This window comes from Spodoptera frugiperda, chromosome 10 (genome assembly GCF_023101765.2).
Source record: "Spodoptera frugiperda isolate SF20-4 chromosome 10, AGI-APGP_CSIRO_Sfru_2.0, whole genome shotgun sequence".
NCBI lineage: Eukaryota > Metazoa > Arthropoda > Insecta > Lepidoptera > Noctuidae > Spodoptera > Spodoptera frugiperda.
In genome coordinates, this window is record NC_064221.1 from 7,214,864 (window position 1) to 7,237,238 (window position 22,375).

At 35.9% G+C, this 22,375-nt stretch overlaps 1 protein-coding gene across 4 annotated transcripts in view; it reads right to left on the reverse strand.

Moving 5' to 3' along the window:
* LOC118277061 (inactive dipeptidyl peptidase 10) overlaps positions 1–22,375 on the reverse strand; it is a 183,826-nt gene that overhangs the window by 62,280 nt on the left and 99,171 nt on the right. The window lies entirely within an intron of this gene.

The window sequence follows — 22,375 nt, forward strand, 5'->3', positions numbered from 1 at the left end:
GATGGTAAGCAATCGCTTCCGCCTATGGACACCCGAAACACCAAGTGTGTTGCCGGCCTTTTGGGGGCTAGGAATTTAAGGGTTATTGGGGAATAGGGGATTGGGAAAGGGGGTAATTGAGGTCGTTGTATCATGCCGGTCAAGTCGGCCCACTCGTGCCGAAGCATGGTCATGGTCGAAGGAATAGTCGCTTAGTCGGGTCGTATGCCACCCACGGAATATTGACTATTAATGGTATTCATTTCTACTGTAACCATGCTACTTAGCTGTAACATAATACGATGATAACTACTTCCTTATCATATCTGACGCCTTAGTTAATCAAATAGTAAAAATGAATTATTCAAACCAATCACTTTAAGAGGATTGTTGAGTAATTCGCACCGATACTAAAGTTTGCTACCGAAACAAACATTTGATGTACTCGGAACTTGAAACAACCAAAGAGATTTGTTTGTATTCTCTGATCTACTGGTATGTGCTCTTTAAAGTAACAGGAGTTTAGCGGTTTGAGTTTCAATAATTATATGATTCAGAGAATTTGAAATTGATGGTCCGGCAGAATTCGTAACGGCTCAAAAAATTTTTCTCGCCTTTCGAACCTTCCCTGAATTTCTACAAATAATTCCGGACCAAAATTTTCCAAATCGGTCTAGCCGTTCTCGAGCCGTTTTAGCGAGTCTAACAACGAACAGTAATTGATTTATTAGTAAGTATAGGTAAATGCGATGTCAAATAACATGGAATTGATATTTTACAAATTTGCATAATATATTACATATTCTTGAGCTTATTTGCATAAAATTGTAATTTATTTTAGCCTACAGAAAATGTTTTTTTTTTTAAAGAAACCCAATTATGAATAAGTAATTCAAAGAAATTTACTTAACACTAAAGTAAACCAATTTTTAATTTCGTAGATATCGTTACATTTATCATTTACCTCCGATTTAAAATAATCCAAACAAACTAACCACCATTACAACCAACCGATCTATCTACCAGGCGATTATATCTTTAAGGAGTTTACTCTAATGTGGTCACATAGTTGGTTAATGTACCACATAATGGCGCTAGACGCATTAGCCGTATCGTACGTAATGGCTGCTTGAATTAATTGTAAATACTTTACTAAATATGCAATTACCATCAATCTTCCTTTAAATGCATGTTATTATTATTTTAAGTGGGTTTTCGTGGTAGAATTTGTGTTACAACATGTTATATAAGTGGTAAGTAGTATTTAGGGTTGAATGTTATTACAATGAAAGTAGGTCTTCTATTGTTGTTCTTTATTAAATCTTATTTATAGTTAAAGCACTGCAATGTGCTAAAGTTTTCTAAAAGGTAGAAGAAGTATGTATTATCTCCATGATTTCTTCTGTTGTACATGTATAAAATAGACTAAAATAGATTACACTCGTATTGTATCATAGTAATAAATGCAATGATCTACCTAAAGAGTACAGGTAGCTGACTGACTGTGTGCTACGAGATGCTACGAAATGCTACGAATTGCTACGCAAATATGTAGCGTTACGAACTCCTACGCCAAGCACCAAGCAGTGCTACGGAATGTTGATTGTGTTGGTAAACTAGTATCTTGAACAGTATCTATTACAGTCTGGCGTCAAATATAAATGTTATATACTATTTGTTTTCTTTTTATCATGTTAAGAATATTACTGCTTACGAAAACCGACGTGAAACAACGCTTGCGTTGTGTTTCGTTATATGTATAAATGAGGTTACTAATTACCCTCTACCCATCTTCCCCATCCTCGATTACTAAGGCAAACTCCGGCAACGCACTGCCACGGCACGTATGGACAAAGAAAGTACAAGACCCTTTCATAATTACTCTTTACTTGAACAAATTAAAAATGAAAGTATGCTACAATGTAATTAGTAGCTGGTTGCTCAGTTTCCTAGCGGGCGGGTTATCTCACCGCGTCAGAGACACTCCGCCGATGACCGGATTGTACAATTACGGTCCATTGTGGATCGGCCGCCTGTTACACCGGACCGTAATTTCCCTGACGTGCCTGGAACATGTTTTGCACGAACACATTTTTTTGGACCAAGTTTTTGTATACGTTTGAATATTTGATGTTCTGTATAAATTAATCTTATCAAATATTTTAGCGTTATATTAGGTTAATGGAGTGATTTTGTTAAAAACTTTACTTATTTTATGATAATTATCTGGTTTGCTATAAAAGTATAAGTGAATATAACATATATACAGATTAAACTAGAATTAATACTATTAAAAACAAACAAAGACACTAATTTGCTATAGACCTTTGGAACTGGCTTCACAAGAGGACCGACCGACATACAGACTTTTTTTTCTTTATATTGTAATAATATTTGCTTTAACGTACAAAAGTGCCTTCCTGTTCTATTTGAAATAAATTATTTTTACTTTGACTTTGACCTGTCAACCCTTCACCATTTTTACCAAATACTTGCATAAAATCCGTCAACAAACAAAAGTTACAACATGTCATCCCCCCATCACAAACACTGCACGGTATGTAATCAAACAATCGTGCCTCGTCCTCCTATTACACCGTAATGTAATTCTCCTAATTCGGCAGTCGTCGAGGTAATTGGGTAGAAAGGAAAAAGTAATGGGAAACCTGATTTCATGATTATTGTTCGTAACGAGATGAAGAGATAAGGAAACTCCATGATTTCTTCGTCTTTGCTCCTAATTCCTCCCTCTTAGATATTGCTAACCTTTTCAGAGAGTGGTGCTAACCTTTTTGATGAGTTCCAGAACTCGTACAAACGCTTTTTTCATTATTGTCTCGTGATGTATTATTATTGATTTTTGGATTTTACATAACGTGATATTAAAAAAGGGTTTCTATGTTTATCAAAGAGATATGTTCTTCATATGTCGAAATATAAGTTATTATTGTAAGTTCACGTTTTGTTAGGTTTGCCTGACATCGAATAGGTTTGAAAAGATTATTTAATTTAAAGATAGAACTAGGTATCCAATAGTTTACACAACTTCTAGTATCGGGTTTGAAAAACCGTGCACATTTGATTCTCACTTACACTAATTGACATTAGAAGAATTAAAATCAATTTTAAACATTATTCATACATCGTTAGTCGTAGAGTAGATATACAAAGTAAAAAAAGCTTCAACATTTATTATTCACCATAAAATACCGTTCACAAAACACACAACACAGAAATATCGCAAATGAGCGTACAACAAAGCAATAGCTAATGGCCGCGATAAAATATGATTACATACTTAGTCCACCACAAACGATATTTGTTTACTACATGGGGCACGCGAGCGAACCGATTTAAATCGATTACGGTGTGACGGGCAAACCGTTGCCAATTCCACGTTATTATCGCACCAATCAACGTAATTATTTCACATTTTACTACGAAATTATTTGTTTAAAATCGATTTTGATTTGTATCGATAATATTTTAGGTTCCATTTTTATATGCAGTGCACGTCACTAGCTAGTACGTGCCATTTGAATTCGGAAGGTGAATTCGGAATTTCGAATATAGAACGTTAGAATATTGCGGTTTTGTTGAGCTGTCAAACCGCTTCAGTAATTCAGGTAAATAAAGTTGTTTATTTACTGAGTTCTTCGCTTCATATTTTGTTTTCAAACATGTGTATGGTAACATATACAAAGGTACGAATAGGTATACATATGTATATGTCGGTTTGTAGGTTTCCTCAATTGTTATGTATATGAAAGTACGTACGTGAACTCATCACCCTTGTACCTTGAATATGAAAATGTATTTCTTGTTGTACATGTATATGTTAACTTTCCATGGCAGGTATGCTGTGAATCGTTCTAAAAATTTGGTTGAAACACAAAAAATCAACTGAGATAAAAGTTGAAAATATTGAAAGCGTTTTACTGTTTGTCGTAGTAGAATACATTAAAATTCATTACTCCCGTCATATCGCCTGCTTCTTTATGTGAACACGAGATAGTAATAGTCGAGATGACGATATCATACATTTATAAAATATAATGTATTCCCAGTCTCTGGTCACATTATTAGACGCACTCTTGATTTTTATTGATTTAATTTGTAAGGAAGGAACTGTAGATATAATAATAATATTACCCATATACCAATATAGGGTATACTGTCTCATATTTTTATGTGTATCATATTTTTATCTGTGGTTGACCACAGACACAAAATGAAATGTTTTCAGGTCAACACGAAATCGCCATTGCGTGATCAAATAGAACATTCATGATATGTCCTCATTATCTTTGTAATACAAGTACTAATTATAGCTATAATTAGACCCAGGTAGACTAGATGTTATACTAGATTTAATATTTTAATTGTACGTAGATAAAAAATAAAACGTGATGTCTGATATTATGTCTGGTGTTTTGAAATACTGCTCTGCCTTTTTAGTTTTTATAAAGGGTATTTTACCCCCTCAAAAATCCAGCCATTGACTTTTCCCGCCTTGGGCGAGGCGAGAGGGAGTGTCAGAATCTTACTGACTTAAAACTACCCCGTTCCTGCTCCTGCTTTATTCAAAACCTGAAAAAATGGGTTTTTTTCTCAACCCAGGAATCGAACCTAAGTAATACCTAACCTAATACCCTTCTCCGGCAGTTGCACTTGCGACCACTCGACGAACGAGGCAGTGCATCTTTGTCACTCTTCCCAAAAACCATATGTCTGTGTGTTGATGTGTTTAAGTTGTAGTGATTTAAAAAGGTAGTTGTACTACACCATCAAGCATCAATCTCATCGGGAAATGACAATCACGTAACGACATAAAATGCCACACCCATTTTCATCTCAATCTCCCACACAGCGAATGTTCAAACAATTGCAGATGTTATCAGCGCCGCGTCGCATACGGGCCGTTGACAACTCAAACACGACGGCTGAATGCTCAAACACTAGTCGCCATTCAAAACTCAGGGATCCATTTAAATTGAACTCCGAACTAGTTTTGATGAAGGGTCTATCTATCTAGGTAGGTAGGTGGTGGGAGTTAGGGTTATACATGTGAGAGAGTGACAGAGATTGAGAAATAAAATTGGTATTGATGCCTATAATATTATTACTTGACAATTTATGTTGCTTTCGATTTCGCCTGCGGAAAAAAGTAGTACATCGCCAGACACAAATAATACCATGAAAACACTTCGTTGTGACGGAAGAGAAAGACAAACAAAGGCACTTTTACATCTATACATCTATACATATAATAAAATCGTAGAAAAGTGCTGTCTGTACATTGAAAATAAAAATAAAAAAAATAGCAGGGGCTATTGTTATGTCGATGTCGAGCCCAAATATGTAATTAACTTTTTTTTTGTCTGTTTGTCTGTTTGTCTGTGTGTCTATGCGCGCTAATCTCAGAAACGGCTGATCCGAGTTGGATGCGGATGCTTCAATTTACATTTAGTGTTTGTTTCATGTCAATCGGTTCATAAATAAAAAAGTTATGTCAAATTAAAGAATCACGTCGAACACTATTCTATGCTTATACCATTAATCTCCGCAACTATTTGACGGATTTGGTTGAAATTTGGTATAGATCTAGTTTAGAACCTTAGAAAGGACAAATGCCTGAACGGAGTATAAATAAATAATCCAAGTTGTCTTTATCCTCGATAGATGGCGTTGGGATCGAAATAGATCGCGCTATGGTTTCGTTACATTCATTTGGTTGGGTATCGGCCGAGCGCTTCGGTACTATCGGTAGTAGAAGTGTATTATCAGTCGTGTGATTATTTGTCTGTAGTGGTCCTGCTGTTTCGTATATATATATTTCTAAATAAATTGGTTTCGTTGTATTTGTCAATTAATAAGTTTATTTGTTGGGTTTTCCTGGTTTTCTGGTTAAATTATTTAACGTAGGTTTAGTTTGATTGATATCGATTATTAGTAGTTACTGTAGTTAGTTTTTTTAATAAAATTGTAAGTCTAATTTATTAATTAATTAGATTATCTAATCTAATTAAAAGAAACGACTTAAATCTAATCTATCTAGATTAGATTTAAGTCGTTTCTTTAAATTATTTAGTTTAAGCTTGGTTATTATAGCATAGAGGATAGGTTGTAATATAATTTCTTTTTTAATTGTTATAAATTCGTAATTCGTAGCTTTCTTTAGTTTTAAGTTAGTTTTCATCTTAAGTTCGGAAAGATTATAATATTTCTTTAGTTTAAGTCCGTTTTTAAACTATTTTTTTCAATGCCCTAAGTGAGTATACATCTATTAAATTCAAACGCAGAGCTCATTATGTTGATTTTTGAAGAGTTCCCTGGAATATCTTCTACATCTCATTTTTGAAGAGATTCCGCGAGATCGGGAACTATGTGGTTAAAACCAAAAATTTGCCGGAAGTCACTATTCCACGCGAACGAAGTCGCGGGCAAAAGCTAGTATTATAATAAATTTATAATATCACCAACGTTAGGTACACAGAGGTGCACATTACGGCACGTAATGCCATTGAACAATGTAACCCACTAAAAGCAAGTACCAATGTTACTGTTTCCAAGTTATGTGCACTTTCTATGAGTATTTAGACACCACTGACAAATGGAAAACATCGTGAGGAAACCTGAGCTTATGATTTCTAATTATAAGTTTAAAATCGCCAACCCGCATTGAACAATCGTGGTGATTAAACTCTTGTCTGTCGGTATATGAGACACAATAGAAAGTTCATTGTATCTCGCGTAGATATGCGCTCCGGCATATTACCGGTTAATTTTCAAACATGCTTAGTGCGAGAAGAGGAAGAGAGAGCAATAGCCAAAGAGAGGTTACTAGAAAAATACGTAATTAGAAAAAGTATTACATTAAACTTAACAATTTCTTCCCAACCCTATTACACCAAACACAGGAACTTTGAGACATTTAAATTTTGTTTCCACACAAAACTAAGTTAGGAAGAGGTCTGTGAACTTAGCAAGCAATTGGTTCGGGTACATGTCCCTACAAATTAAAGTAAGTTCTGGCTGTAGGCCAATAGTAGCGAGGGGCAGAACATGACTAGACTACATTTATTACGAACAGTACATGTTTTCATTAGCGGTCATGTTTATGCGAATTGTAGAAAACGCACGAATTCTTCGATTCGGTTTGGGTAAGTATTATTCTTAAGATTTTCGGAATTTATTTTTAGAATTATACTTGAAGATACATAGATAAACTGTAAATATATGTCTACCATCTGTAAGTATTTACGGTTCTGGTATAAATGTTCGAGGAAGCTCGACTAGTTTGAAGCCACGGTCGGGGTTCACAATTAATAACAGCACGTGCGGTGATAGACGTAGCGAAGCTTACTAACCCTGTTTATTATTTGGTTCGTAAATTACAACTGTCGTCAGTCGTCAGACACGAAGTTTTATTTACGTTTACACATAAATATTTACATTTTTTACATATGTATGTATGGTGGAAATCTGAAAACCCTTTCCGCGTAAGTTTTCACGTCAGCCCGGGGCAAACAAAAACTTGCCTTTCTCAAATATTAGCTCAGCAAACATGACTTCTGTGCCATTTGACTTGGATTACTTTTTACATTTTTTGTGTGTTCGCCCCGATTTACTATTTGTTAATCCTGTCGAAGAGCGCTTGGATCGTTTACTACTTATTTGTAGTAAGGACTACTGGTCAACAGATGGCGGTGCCAGCAATTATGTTTGTCGTAATCGAACGTTTATTTAGAATATTATAGTCTTATGATCGTTACTGAGTTTGAAGCTTATTGAGTGTTAATAGTATCCTATTGAGATGAGCCTATTGCTACTTACTGGGTACAACTCTAGACTCCATGCTGCTACTGATATTTTTTTCGAAAAACCCGGTAATACTTTGCCCGGCCCGGGAATTAAACCCGAGACCCCTTGCCCGGCAGTCGCACTTGCGACCACTCGACCAACGAAGCAGTCATATTATTGATCCAAACATATTTTGTAGATTTAAAACATGTGCTTATAAAATTTAATGAATAAATTCTAGTTATAGATAAATATTCAATTATGTTCATACAAACCCAATTTCTGGTTCAAAAGATAAAGACAAAACCTTTCCATTAGAATTCAATTTAATATATCTTTTTAATAATACAAATACAACATTACCTCTTCAAATATGTATGTGGAACCTTTGAAAAGGTTTTTAATTCAAGTTGAGTACACTCTTTGTTCGAAAAGCGACCGTATTATATTTTGTATAAAGATTAATTTAATTAAGAAACGAGTGCCCAATTATTGATTTTCATTGAATCGGAAGGTTAATGTACAATGAGGAACAAAAGTTAGGTGATTGGGTATTTTTTATGTTAGATGTTTTAAATATTCAAATCCAATCAAACCACTTTAATGTATTAAAAGAGATGAGAATTGTTTCAAACACGTGTTTTTTATGGTATAAGCGAATAATAATAAGGAGCGGACGGATCACCTGATGGTAAGCAATCGCCGTCGCCCATGGAAACCCGAAACATCAGAGGTGTTACAATTGCGTTGCCGGCCTTATAGGGATTCCGAATTTAAGGGTTGTTTGGGAATTGGGGATTAGGAAGATTGGGAATGGTAATTAAAAATAATCGAGGTCTCACTTTACACACTTTACCCAGTTGAATTTGGAAGAAAGATACGTGGCGCCATTTATTATCATTACATATCACTGATCGCGACAAGACAGATCAAGAATATTGTTTTGTCTGAATACAATCCTTGGCACTAGTTTGCGAGCGAGAGAACATGATACGCGCTGCCATTTAACATTCATTTCTTTATTGCATCGTTTATTTATTTGTATTTCACAAAATAAAATGGCAATTACCTTTTGTCGGTAGTTGTACGTGCATATAGGTGGAAATATTAACAGGTTCGATTCAATTAGGCACAGAATGGAAGCCGCTTGTTAACCTCCATTGAAATGTAAATAAAATATTGTTCGATATTATTTTAATGCCACAACTCTATGTAGTCCTGGTAGTTTAATATTCAATACTTGGATCAAACAATGAATAATTGGGTACTTTCGAATCGGAGATTTCCCAGTAAAGTGGATGTGGATATGAATTCAGGGTATACTTACATATTTACAGGAATAAAGTCACTTTTGATGTGTGAAAACTTGAACGAGAGCCTTTTGACGTAGAACATGTACAATTTCTGAGACAAAACCCCATTAATACTTTGCCCAATCTGATAATCACATGCCAAATCCCACACACTTGTCAATGAAAATTGATTACGTGTTTTATATTGCCTACACGAACAAAAAAAAAGGTGTATAAACTTCGTTTATTCCAGACTAAATATAGGTCCTACAATAGGGTGTCCCAAAAAAATAAAAGTCGTAATTTTTGAACGCATACCCTCTAATTATTTTCGAATAGTGTCTACATACACGTATATAAAGTTTCATTTACCTAGAAGCACAGTAACCCGTGCCGACTTGCCTTGATACATGTCAGTACTAGCATATTTTGACGCGTCGGAGTTATCGTATCGCAGTGCTAGTTATTACTCGTTTGATTTATTTGTGAACATATTGTTTTCGTTTAGTCAAGATGTCAGGAGTATTACGCAGTTCTAAAAGGTGCAGATTCTTCATAGGTGACGTAAAACATCAAATTACGGGTTCGAATTTACCCTCCATCGGCCAAGTATTGGCAGTTTTGTTTTACAACATTTGCGACGACAATCTAATCAATGAAAGTGCAAACCTATTATTCGTGAGTGCATTGGTTATTGGGAAAAAGCCCGTATATCAACTAAAGCATTACCCAACTGTGTTAAGAATTTAGTAACCTTATACCAAGTTTGGAGAGATCTACAAAAAAATGCGAACAAAACCCAAGTCTCATTTAAACGGTCTCATCAAGTTTATTTCTAATTTGGACAATTTATTCGAAATTGCATATCAGATTCGACGCTCAATAAAGATAGATGAAGATAGGATCTTCTTGCAGCGACAAAAAGAGTCTGGCAGGCCTGGTCACTTAGCTGGAGTGGACAAAACCGGAACCTCAGTAAAATCGCTAGGTAGGCCGCAACTCCGGATCAGGTATCAGCCCTACTGGACCCATCTTTGGTGGTATGATGGTTCTTTGTGCCGCACGGGTCTGGTTCTGTTCGGACGACGAGCTACCTTTTGCTCGCCGTCCGCAGACCCGCACTTACGGTGGCCAGAGATCGTTGCGCAATCCCCGATGCCCGGAGCGCCTCTCGCGACGGCTGGGTCTTGAGGAGGTTAGTTCTCTCACGCGCCCCGCCTCCTCCTTAGCTAGCATGACTGCTTCGCAGAAGGAGCAGATCGCATCCCAGTCTCCCTCGCTCCGCACCATGGTCTGAACCAATGCCGGACGCGAGAGGTCGCCGTCACCGAGCACATCCTGAGGACACGGCGGTGCTTAGCCCATACAGGGCATACCGCCACCTGTACACTAATATATTCCAACGTGTCCTTCAGGCGGTCACTATTGAGGCACTTGGACTCAACATTGACGATTATTCCATATGGAACTCGTCCAAAAGCAAGGCTTTGTTCGATCATTTTAAAATTGATGACAGTTTCCTACACTAGGTCCTACTCATGGTCAAAGAATGTTATTTTTCTACAAGTAAAGGCACCAATGTTAATACTGAAAGCCGTTAATGATACAGCCAATGAGGTAGCAGTGAAATTAATGCAAGATTTCCACGAAAATCACACTTGAAGAGGAACAAAAAACAGTTGTTACTACATTGCGCACAGGAACATATATTGAAATATCGTGACTGTAGAAGAATGCCATTAAAGAGGAAATTTTATATATAACATTATTTTAATAATAAATAAATATTAAAAATAATAAAAAATATTAATTTATAACATTAAAGCTAACTTCAAGTGATTTTCCTTACAATCTCCATACAAAATTTTTCTTGAAACTTTGACATCAAGTCGGCACGGGTTCCCGTTATCCGATACCAATGATATTTTTTATTTTAGTTATTAGGGTCAAATAGAAAAAATATAGAGGGTATGCGTACTTAAAATCGAAAAAATTTTTTTCGCCCTTGTTGGCTGGGACACCCTATCCTACAACAATACATTTCTACTAGTAATAAATATAGTGAACAAGAAAAAATATACGAAAAATGTTATTTCGAGAGGGGAAAACAGTAGCAGACGTTCAGAGTCGAACAGTTCGGTTCAGTGGAGCAGAAACACGGTACGAAAACGTGTGTCGGGTCGGTGTCGACTTCTAGAATAGAAAGAGATCAGAGGCGGCTGGAAATACTCTGGCCTGCGAATTTTGTGTTGGAAAAACATGTTAAAATAATAATGTCCTCTATCCTGATCAGTAATAATAATATATAATAATAACTTGACACTCTGGATAGGCGAGTCCGAACACTGCTGACTGCAAATCGTATGCATCACCCTCGTTCATCGATTATGAGGTTGTACATCCCGCGGAAGTGTGGGGGTCGAGGCTTGTTAAATGCTAAGACCCTTCATAACCGTGAGGTGTGCAACCTCAGGGAATATTTCCTGAAAGTAAACGAGGGTATGCATCGAGAAGTAGCGGCAGTGGACAATGGATTCACTCCACTATCTTTAGCAAAAGAGAACTGGCGCAAACCTGTGGTACTAAGCGTCAATGACCGCAAGGAGGTATGGCATAGCAAGGAGCTCCATGGACGCTTCTTCCGGGCCCTTCATGGACCCAGTGTAGATTTTCTGGCGTCCGTATCTTGGCTACGATTCAGTAATCTCTTTGGAGAAACTGAAGGATTTGTCTGTGCAATTATGGACGAAGTTATCCTTACGAATAACTACCGGAAATATATTATTAAGGATGGGACCGTTGACATATGTCGGGCATGTCATAGTCCTGGTGAATCCATAAGACATATAATTTCTGGTTGTGGTCGTTTGGCTAATGGTGAATATTTGCATAGACATAATCAGGTGGCCAAGATTATCCACCAGCAACTTGCTTTGCACTACCAACTTGTTGAGTTTGAGGTTCCATACTACAAGTATGCGCCCGATCCAGTTCTCGAAAATGGCCATATCACGTTGTACTGGGATCGATCTATCATCACTGACAGGACTATTGTAGCCAACAAACCTGATATAGTGGTGATAGACCGACAAGCGCGCCGCACGATGATAATCGATATCACCATCCCTCATGACGAGAACCTCGTGAAAGCTGAAAAAGATAAACAAATAAAATATCTTGACTTGGCTCACGAGGTTGTCGACATGTGGAATGTGGATTCGGCTATCGTTGTGCCGATAGTCGTGTCGGCCAACGGTTTAATACCCAACAGCCTCGACAACCACCTTAGAAGGCTGGGGTTGGGCGGATGGATCAAGGGCCTGATGCAGAAGGCAGTACTCCTCGAAACGGCACGTATTGTGAGGAGGTTTCTGTCTTTGGAGCCCTAACCACCGGTAGCTTGGACCATGCTCCCGCTTCTGGTCGGCTCCTATTGTTATATTTTTAAATGTTATTTTGTTTTTTATTTTTATAAGTAATGTTTAAAAATATAATTTTAGAGTGTTTTAAATAAATATATGGAATAATAGTATCAGTTCTTCAATGTTCGATCATTGAACAGTGCAAGAGGGATGGAACTATACAACCTACATAGCTCCGTCCCTCTTGCACCGCTCAGTGATCGACCATTCTGACACAATTGTAATAGCAGACTAAGGCCCCTGGTCTAGAGCGATGGTTGAACAAAATGTCGAGAAAACTATGTATTACTTTTTTTTTTGTAAATTTTCAATAGTAACACGGTAAATTGTAAATTTCTCAGTTCTGGTATTAAGGCTAGTACATGGCAGTACACACTACACATATCAACAGTCTACAAGTAGCCACTGCTGACCAAAGGCCTCTTGTCACGCTGGAGAAACTTTCTCCATGCGAGAAGAGGTCATTGGTCGGCAGTGGCCACTTAAATAAGCTGTTGATAATATGCACCTCTCCTTATCAGTGACTAAACAGACGTGATATTATGTGCATCTAATACAAGCAAAGATATCAAAACGATATTTGTGACTGTAATACAGAGTACGGTACTAGGGATTGCAATCCGGTCCGGCGGATCCGGTAATCCGGCGGATCCGGCGTGTTTTTGGACCTACCGGATCCGGAGTGTCGGCGCCGGATCCGGTGGCGGATCCGGTAAAGCAAAAAACAGTTACTTGATGGCGATTAGGCCAACTAGTGTTGAGGCAGAGAGGCTATATTTGTAGTGCCATCAGAAGCAGACTAGGAGACAGTACAATTAACACTATTTGTTTTCTTAGATCGTTTTTTCAGGCACAGAAATAATTTTCATTTGAATTTTGCATTGCAAAAAATAAATGCTTCTTGTTTTGTTTCTTAGGATTATGAACTGAAGTTGTTGATTTTATTAGTACAAATTTAAAAGACTGTTTTGTTATATAGGTAACTGTGTAGATTATTAATAAGAATTTAATAGTATTATTATTACTTAAGTACTTTCAGATACTTAAATAGGTACAGCAATAAGTGAGAGTCAGACTGATTAGTTTATTATTAAAAATAGTTTCATAATTTTCTCCAAATAGTACCAATTTAGTACAAATAGTACCGAAAATTACAATTAATACCAAAAAATATAATTAAAAGTGATTTTATTTTCCATAAATACGTATTTTATTTTCTTTTTATACATTATTATCAAAACTAAAACCCACTAAATACTAAGCCCTAAGTAACTTTAAAATCCGGCCGGATCCGGACGGATCCGGCCGGATTAGCGTCAATCCGGTAAAATCCGGCCGGATTGAAAATGATACCGGATTGCAATCCCTATACGGTACAGTCTAGGTAGCAAGTTTTGAAATGTGGTTACATTGTGTTGTAGGCTTTGGGATTGAGTTTAAAAGCTGGGGTGTACAAACGGCTTATAATAATTAAAATACATCGTACGTAGCCGTCGTGAGATCTTGCAAGGTTTTGTTATACGTAGTGCAAACTGGGAGTGGAAGAACTTGTTCAGGAAAAGGATTGTGAGAAACTAGCTTGTACCAGTGATTTCACCTGTTGTTCCCGTGGGATAAAAAGTGGTCTATGTGTTAATTTGGATATTAATATATCCCTGTTTTAAATTTCATCCCGATCCCTTTAGCCATTTTGACGTGAAGAAGTAACAAACAATATAAATACCACTTTTTGCAATGTACAATTTTTGTCTGTCTGTTACTTCTGGCTAATCTCTAAAATGGCTGAACCGATTTAGACGGGATTTTTAATTTGATATACTAAAGAGTGACTTAGGCGTAACTTTTACTTCAGAAAATTGGAACAAAAAAGTTATGTCCTAAAATTCGTTGACGAATTGGCGCAAAAACTGCCGCAATACAAGCGAATGAAGCCGCAACCATCAGCTAGTTTAATATAAAAAATCGTTCACCCAAAATCAAGTGCCGAAAAATTCTTCCCATTCAATACTTCGTAGACATAATCAGACAACTGATAATGCAAAGAATGGAAGCAAAAGCCTTCCATTGTTCCTCCAAAGTACTGATATAAATTCTCGAAACCATTCCGAAAGGGAGGAGCAGGAAGATCGAACTTGATTGATTCATCTCAATCAATTCAATGTATTTCGTTTGGCATGGAGGTTGTATCAACAAATCATACAGGATGTATTTATATTTTGTATTAACGTGTGTGTTAAAATTAAGGTTTAAAAAGGTAAGTTAAAACGTAAAAAGGTAAGTGAAATGTTGTGAAAGGTTTTGTATTTATACTCTTTCTTTGTCTCTTTTACCATTTTACGAAATAAATGTGAACAGTTTATTTATTCAACGTCATCATATTATAATAACGTCGATTCTCAGTTATTAATTCTTCTTAAGGTATGGAATCTAGAAATTTAGGCACTATGTAGTAGTCCGGATCAGGCATCGGCCCTAGGCACTGTTATAATAGTAAGCTGATTTTTTATGGCATAGACAAAAAATAGTGTTAAAGTCTAAGTTGAAACTACGAATTAAATTTTGTCCGTCAGTTTGCTCGTCTGCTGCTAGCACATATTTATATCTCTGCCAACTACGAGGAATTCTATTTCATTTTGTATCATAGCGACTTACCAACATTTATTCTGCTAACGCTTCCAAAAAATTAAGCTTGTAACAGACAGATGGACAATGGACCCTTTCATAATAAGATTTTATACCTGAATGCTAAGGATCTTAAAAAAAAACATTAAGACGTCTCTGGGGCCAACTTCATCCTATTTTGCCTGGAGACCCGTTTTTTGTAGGTATATAAAAGCTTCGGAGTTTTTAGTTTGAAAACTTAACTTTTTACAGTCTTTCTAAACTAAATTGAAGTCAGGATAGACACTTAAAATGTACTAAATGTATAGCCGGCTTTTGGGTAACTTTTAAAAGATCTTCACTTACCCAAATATTAGATTTAAAATAGCCTTCCTATAAAATAAGTATTAAAAAAAGATTAGGATTCTTTAATAGTTAGTTTAAGTTAATTGTCTGAATAAAAAATGCTGCCTTGAAACATTTAACTAAGTATTATTTTTATTCTTACACAAACAAACAGACCTATCTCACAAAACGGTTAGCAATACGCTCAAGCAACGTCTACCTTTAAAATAAAACGCAGTGATTTTGTATTGAATTATCGTCTACTTCATAAAAAATAGGTATATTATTACCTACTTCTTCTAAATTATCATTGGTTCTCAGACCCATTTTCTGCGTTGACCGTCCATATCAACTCGAGAATTCATCCTGTATATAGAGATTTATAATACAGCTGTAAAGAGCCCATCAGTGTTTTTGCAAGCGGAAAATCGTTACCCTGAAGGTTCCTTTTGAAAAACGGTAGGTAAGTATAATTTTCAGCCATTTTGTGGGGCATTTCAAAGCAATATAAGGATTTCTTGGTAAAATTGAAGAGCGTACTTGAAGAAAATTTAGCGAAATAGAAATGTGTATTAGATTTAAGAAATAAAAATGATTTTCGAAAGATTAGGTAAAAGTTGATTAGCAAAATTAAAGGCAATGCTAATTAATACAGAGAATTCTATAACTTATAACGTACGAAAATCACATGAATATCACGCCATAAATAGGTTAGATGAGTTATTTTTATTTTTTTTAGATTATTTTAAAATCTTAGACACGCAATTTTTGTTTTCTTACGGAAGCAAATGATATATCGATTTGAAATATGGCGTGACGTCACTTCTAGGTACGTTTTATACGCAGAAATGTTTCCTAAACTTTGATTCGTTTTATCCAAGTATGTATATGACAATATAAAAAAAATACGTGGCTTATATTTATTCATTACCTACTAAGGGACTAAATAGATTTTTAATGTTCATATCCCGTCATCATCTCTATTCCCTAGTTATGTACCAACATTACAAAATGTTAATATTCATCTTCCACCAATTACGTCATAAGGATAAGTCCCACATAATAGAGGCATAAGCCGACAAAAGCTAGAAATATAACTTGCATGGGAAACAAATGACGCCGTCACGTCCAGAAACCAACTCGATACATAAACTCGGATCATGAGACCCTTCCTTGATCCGAGTTCAAATTTCCCGCAAAGCGTTTAAAATTTCCACTCATTTTTCACTCGCTTTCTCTTTTTCTAAGGGCCTGTGTAGATGAGAGACTTTTGGATGTTGCAGGATCAAAATTGTTGAGAACTTGATTGAATTTAATCATGGGGAAGTTTTAGTCCTATATGTAAATTTCGCGTTTTAGATTTATAAAACATATAGATATCGTCAAAAAGTATAAAATAAAACAAGTCTTCCATCTTGCCATCACACGTGGAATACAGCCACAGTTACTGCTAAACAAACACCTCTTAAGAATGCCTTTACTACAATCCTCACGCTTGTCAGGTGGCATTTGGGGCTGCTGACAAATTCGAAGATAGCTTACCGACTGCCCATGCTTTCGTGATTGGTGCTCCTCTATGGTTCCGTCTCTCCAAGTCCCTCGAGTCGCTCGTCTGCACAAGCCTTATCCTTGAAAGAAACGATGCGTGACTTCGGAGGTACCTACCCATGTACCTATGTACACATAAAGCTATGAAAAACCAGTATAAACAGACCGTTGAATGTATAAAAAGATCATACAAAGCGAGGTCCTAATAAACTGGTTTTGTATAGCTTGATGTGAAGCTGTGTACACACACACTCGCTAACCAATTTTAATTATTCAGTTGGGTTCCGTTAAATACTAGCTATTTTCATCGTGTTCACGGAAACCTCTAATTTTATAATGTCGGGAAACAGCTATGTTTGGGAAAAATGTTGTAGGATTTAATTGTATTATTAAATGTTCCATTGTTGACTCAGGTTTTGTGTTTTTTGGTGAAATGTTGTGTGTATGTTTTGTGTACATTTTTAGTTGAGCAGCATCGCAGTTTTCGTTTTAGGTAAAGGTGAGGCGAAAGGTGTGACGATTTTTATTTTTGAAACAAGCGCGACACAAACTCTCGAAACTGTTTCAACTCCTGTAAGCCAAGATGTACAGTAGATACATCCATGAAAACAGGCATTATGTAAATAAGAAGATCTTAATAGTCAAATAGAATTAATAAAACAAATTATTACTATCATGACACATACTAAATCAACTAAAAAAAGATCGCATCTCATGATGAAAAGTCCCTCTGTTACTCGAAACTACATAGTAGAGTTTTTGAGAGAGTAAAGTGTGATTTTAGTTAATAAAATAATTATATTAAGCAAACGAAATAAATAAATATTTTGTTTTGTTTTTTTTTAAAGTTTCCTAATTTTCACATTAGGATTTTCTCCTGTGTCGTGGGTGCGTTTACAAACATACACATGACACCCAGACCCGAAACAACAATTTGTGAATTACACAAAGAGTTGCTCAGTACGGGAATCGTACCCACTCCACGTAACACGGCAGCCAGTTGCTCAGTCACCGCGTCAACCGTGCAGTGCAGTGCAGATATTAAATAATCTTAAACGAACCGACTAAAACCATTAACAATTTTAAACTCAAAGAGATATCACGCCTCACCCAAACTGACAACGACCAATTGAAACTGATCAAAAAGCAATAATATCTCGAGAACTTTTAGTTTGGCCAAAAAATACATTAAAGTCATTTGCGACCATCCTTTATTTTCCAGATGGTGACCATAAAAAATAAAAGTTGTGCGATAAAGTAGGATTTACGAGAGTACTATGTATTACAAATAACTGGCTACTCTAGTGCCGCTAGGGTTGTCGAGCGCGATGAATGCAATTGATAGCGGTATTGAAAAGATTCGCTGACTGTAACGGGGTGTGAGATTTTAAATGGCGTCCTATTTCACTGTGTGAGTTGGGCGATTTTGATTTCCTTTTGTGGCTTTAGTTTTTTTATATGGGGCATTTTTTTTAATAAAGCATTGCTCCCAGATTTTTTCCTGTGTCGTGAGTGCGTTTACAAACATACAAGTTCACGAACACCTGATTCTTGACACATGATACCTAGACCCGAAACAACAATTTGTGGATAACACAAAAAGTTATTCCTTGCGGTAATCGAACCTGCACCGAACCGCATGACTTAAGTAACGACGTCTTGATGTCTTGACTCTTAAAACTTGACTTAAATTCAAGTAAAATATTGATATAACTATTGAAGTTGTTTTTTAATCTATAACTGTAACTATTTTTAATTAATAAGCAGATTATAGAGCCAAGAGAATTTGTTTCAACTGAAAATAATTAATTTAGTCAACTGACATCCCTAGTTATACCAGAGAGATAGTGGCTCTGACCGGAGCCACTGCATCCGGGAGATATCTAGACATTGGAAATTATTTGCCGCATCAAGGTTCCGGGTTTGATCCCCGGAAGCATAAAACATTTAGTTTCGTTGTTAATTCCAGAGAGTTAGAATATTGATAACTTCTCTTGTCAATATACTAGAAATACATGCAAATTTATTTTATGCATTGAATTCATTGTTTTTTCTTAGATTCATCTACAAATATTGTTATAAAATAGAAACACGATAGACATGTTTTGTATGTTGTATTATGTAAATACAGTTTATTTTTTTTATTTATTCATTTATTTCAGGCTTCGTAGGCCCATATAAAATACTATAAACTAATACATTAAAATTTATAAATACTATACATATACATTACATTACAAACAATATTACACGAGTTTATGCACGAGTTGCTTGTAAATTTTACTACACTTGTACATGTACATAGACCAAGTAGTTTAGATCTTACGTCTTATAAAACAAACCAATTAACAAAACAATGGATTATCATTAGAACTTAAAACGGGATATTTACCATGTTTATTAATTTCTGTGGGTTTCCGATATTTCGGAACTATTGCAAGCGCCGTTTTCACGAATGAACTGAAGACATCAAGCGCCATGATTTAAAAACTTATAAAACAATGCATATAAATAAAATTAGCTTTTATAAGTTTTTAAACTGACATGGTCACTAACACTAGAATTGAAACTTAATACGGGATATTTACCATGTTTTTCAATTTTTATGAGTTTCCGGAGAAAAATGAAAATTAATCTTTAAAATAATATTAAAATTATATTTTTGAACAAAGGCTCCGTGGCAACCCTACTAAAGAGATAGATAGCATCCATGAACGGAGCAGATGCACTCGATGGATGGCCGGAATACTGGAAATTAAATTAATGCTCCAAACTCAGTTACGGGGCGCCACTGGAGAAGGAATTAAATGCATTAAGATTGCTCTCTTTCAGGTAGAAATGGTTCTGCACATTTTTATTATGACTGCAATATATTTATTAACACGTTCACTGCCACGAATATTTTTTAGAAGTTCACAGCGATGCCGCCCTGAGAATATACTGAGAATTTAGGACACGCCTGACGTGTTCGAGGCGTAGTTATAGAAATTCTCTAGAACACGCTTGGCGTGTCGGTGGCATTGAACGTGTTAAGAATGTTTCTTTATCGAATTGTTGCAAGATTGTCAAGCAATGGGTCTCAGGTTCCCAGAGCTGCGGATAACCTTCCTAGCGAGACCTAGCAGGTCACCGGAGCTCTGGTTCGAAGCAGGATTAGAAACGGGGTGGTTTTTAGTCAGTAAAAGTTTGACAAAGTTTGTTTTTTCTTTCTTGCCTTACAAACCAAGACCAAGACCAAGGTGGGAGAAGTCATTCAAGAAAAGGGTCTCAATTTCGATGTCTGGATCGGGAAACCTTTTTGTTGATTTTTTTTTTTTATAAAACCTGTAATAAAACTGATAATAAGTGTCTGGCATATTATAACATATGCCTACCAATATAAATGCGAAAGTTTCTATGCTTGTTTGTTAGTCCTTCACGTGAAAACGGCTGAATGGTATAAATTTGTAGACCTGTACCTACCCTTTGACGGATTAAGAGACGTGAGCTTTATACTATCTGCGTATTTTATCATAGGACTAGAGCAGAAAGGGTCCTAATTAAACAAAACCTAATAGTCTAATGTTGACTAGACTGAAACATTATGTTCTTATCTACGAAGGGTAAGAAGTATGGGTAAACAAAGGGTCACCTATACTATATTATATACATATTTATTCTGTATATCGCTAGACTCCAATGCTGTTTGAGTTTGGTTATTGTTCTACTAATATGTCTTCAGTGTGGGAGAGCCACGCTTCGGTATGAATGGGCCGGTTTGACCGGAGTGATACCACGGCGTCACAGAAAATCGGCATAAAACAACGCTTGCGTTGTGTTAGTGCAGTTACCTGGAGGCCCAATTAACCTCTTCTCCAATCTCCCGAATACCTGAATTCCCAAGAATCTTCAAATTCTTTACCCCCAAAAGGCCAGTAAACGCACATGTGCGGTGGTGATTGCTTACCATCAGATGACCCGTCTGGTCGTTTACCGGTTTATCCTATAAAAAGTTTGTGAGGATGTATGGACCTATGTATGTATTCTTTCCCGAAAAATCTACGTATTATGGATGAGACTTAATACAGAGATAGATTATAGTCTGAAACAACAAATGGAGTAAAGCCAGCAGCTTAGCACGGCAGTCCGTGCTGGTAAAAGCATTTTATACCTATATTTGTATAGGTAAATTTGAGTGGAATAAGTTACTCACATATTTATAAATAAAATCTATAACCTATTTTATTTCTACAAAGAAATTCAAGTAGATATCTGTAAAATACAAAGTAATACGAAAAAAGATTAATACTTTTTATCAGAAATCTTGTAGCGGAGTGCTACGACAATGCTACGCCGTAGCAATATTGCTACGAATCGCTACGAATCACACCGCTTCGTCTGTTTGTTGACAAAGAGCGAAATCAAAGTGGAAAATGTACAATGATGAATTCTTTTCTTCTGTAAAATGTCTGAAGTATCTCGTTGAAGTAGATATAATAGTAGATGATATTATTTTTTTAGTACTTAAAAGGATTTTTGAGAAATGTAGGCTAAGTGTAGATTTATTGTTTGGCTTAATAGTTTAATTTATGAAAAGTGATTAAAGTCAAGATATTGTTATTTTCTAGGATTTGCGGTCTTAGAAAAAGGGAATGTCAGACTCTTACTGACTAAAAACCACCTCGTTCCTTCTGCTTTTCGAGCTGAAGCCCCGGTAAATAGAGACAATCCGCAGCTCCAGGTACAAAACGTACTAGTGCTTCTTGCAACTTAAAAACAATAGTGAACGATGTTTTTACAGATATATATAACTTCAATATTAAATTATCAACGAAGCAGTTACTAAATATGACTCTTTACAAAACTTCTTACTTTGTAGTCAAAGGATGTCTGCTTCCTGGAAATCTGCGAAACCGCAGGTTCTGCAAAATACCCGCAATCAATTTTATTCTCGTCTCTTGTTCAACGTTCAGTTGTAAAAATTGGAGACGTGGCTTTGTCTAGTGCGGAATTGATTTCAAATATTGCTACGGAATATTATTTTTAAGTCTATCTTATTGAGGGTTTCTATAAAATGTTTTAATAAAAAGGAACATAAATAAAGGAGTGCTTGTGAATAGTAAGGATTTTTGGTTTTCTTTTATCATTTGGTTTTAAGTTTAGTAGTAAATATTATGTTTTATGTTGTACAATTGGTTAACATTTAAATATTTACTTTTTAAAATTATGATTTTAAATAATGGCGTGTTTTAAAACATTACTCAATGTACGTTGTATATACCAGTATCACTAGAGGACTGGCCGATAGACTGACATTTGTAATATTTTAGTATTGACTTTGACTTAATGTTATGCTAGAGGCTCATATTCATGAGCAACATTCTGTGGCACACAACACGGCGACTG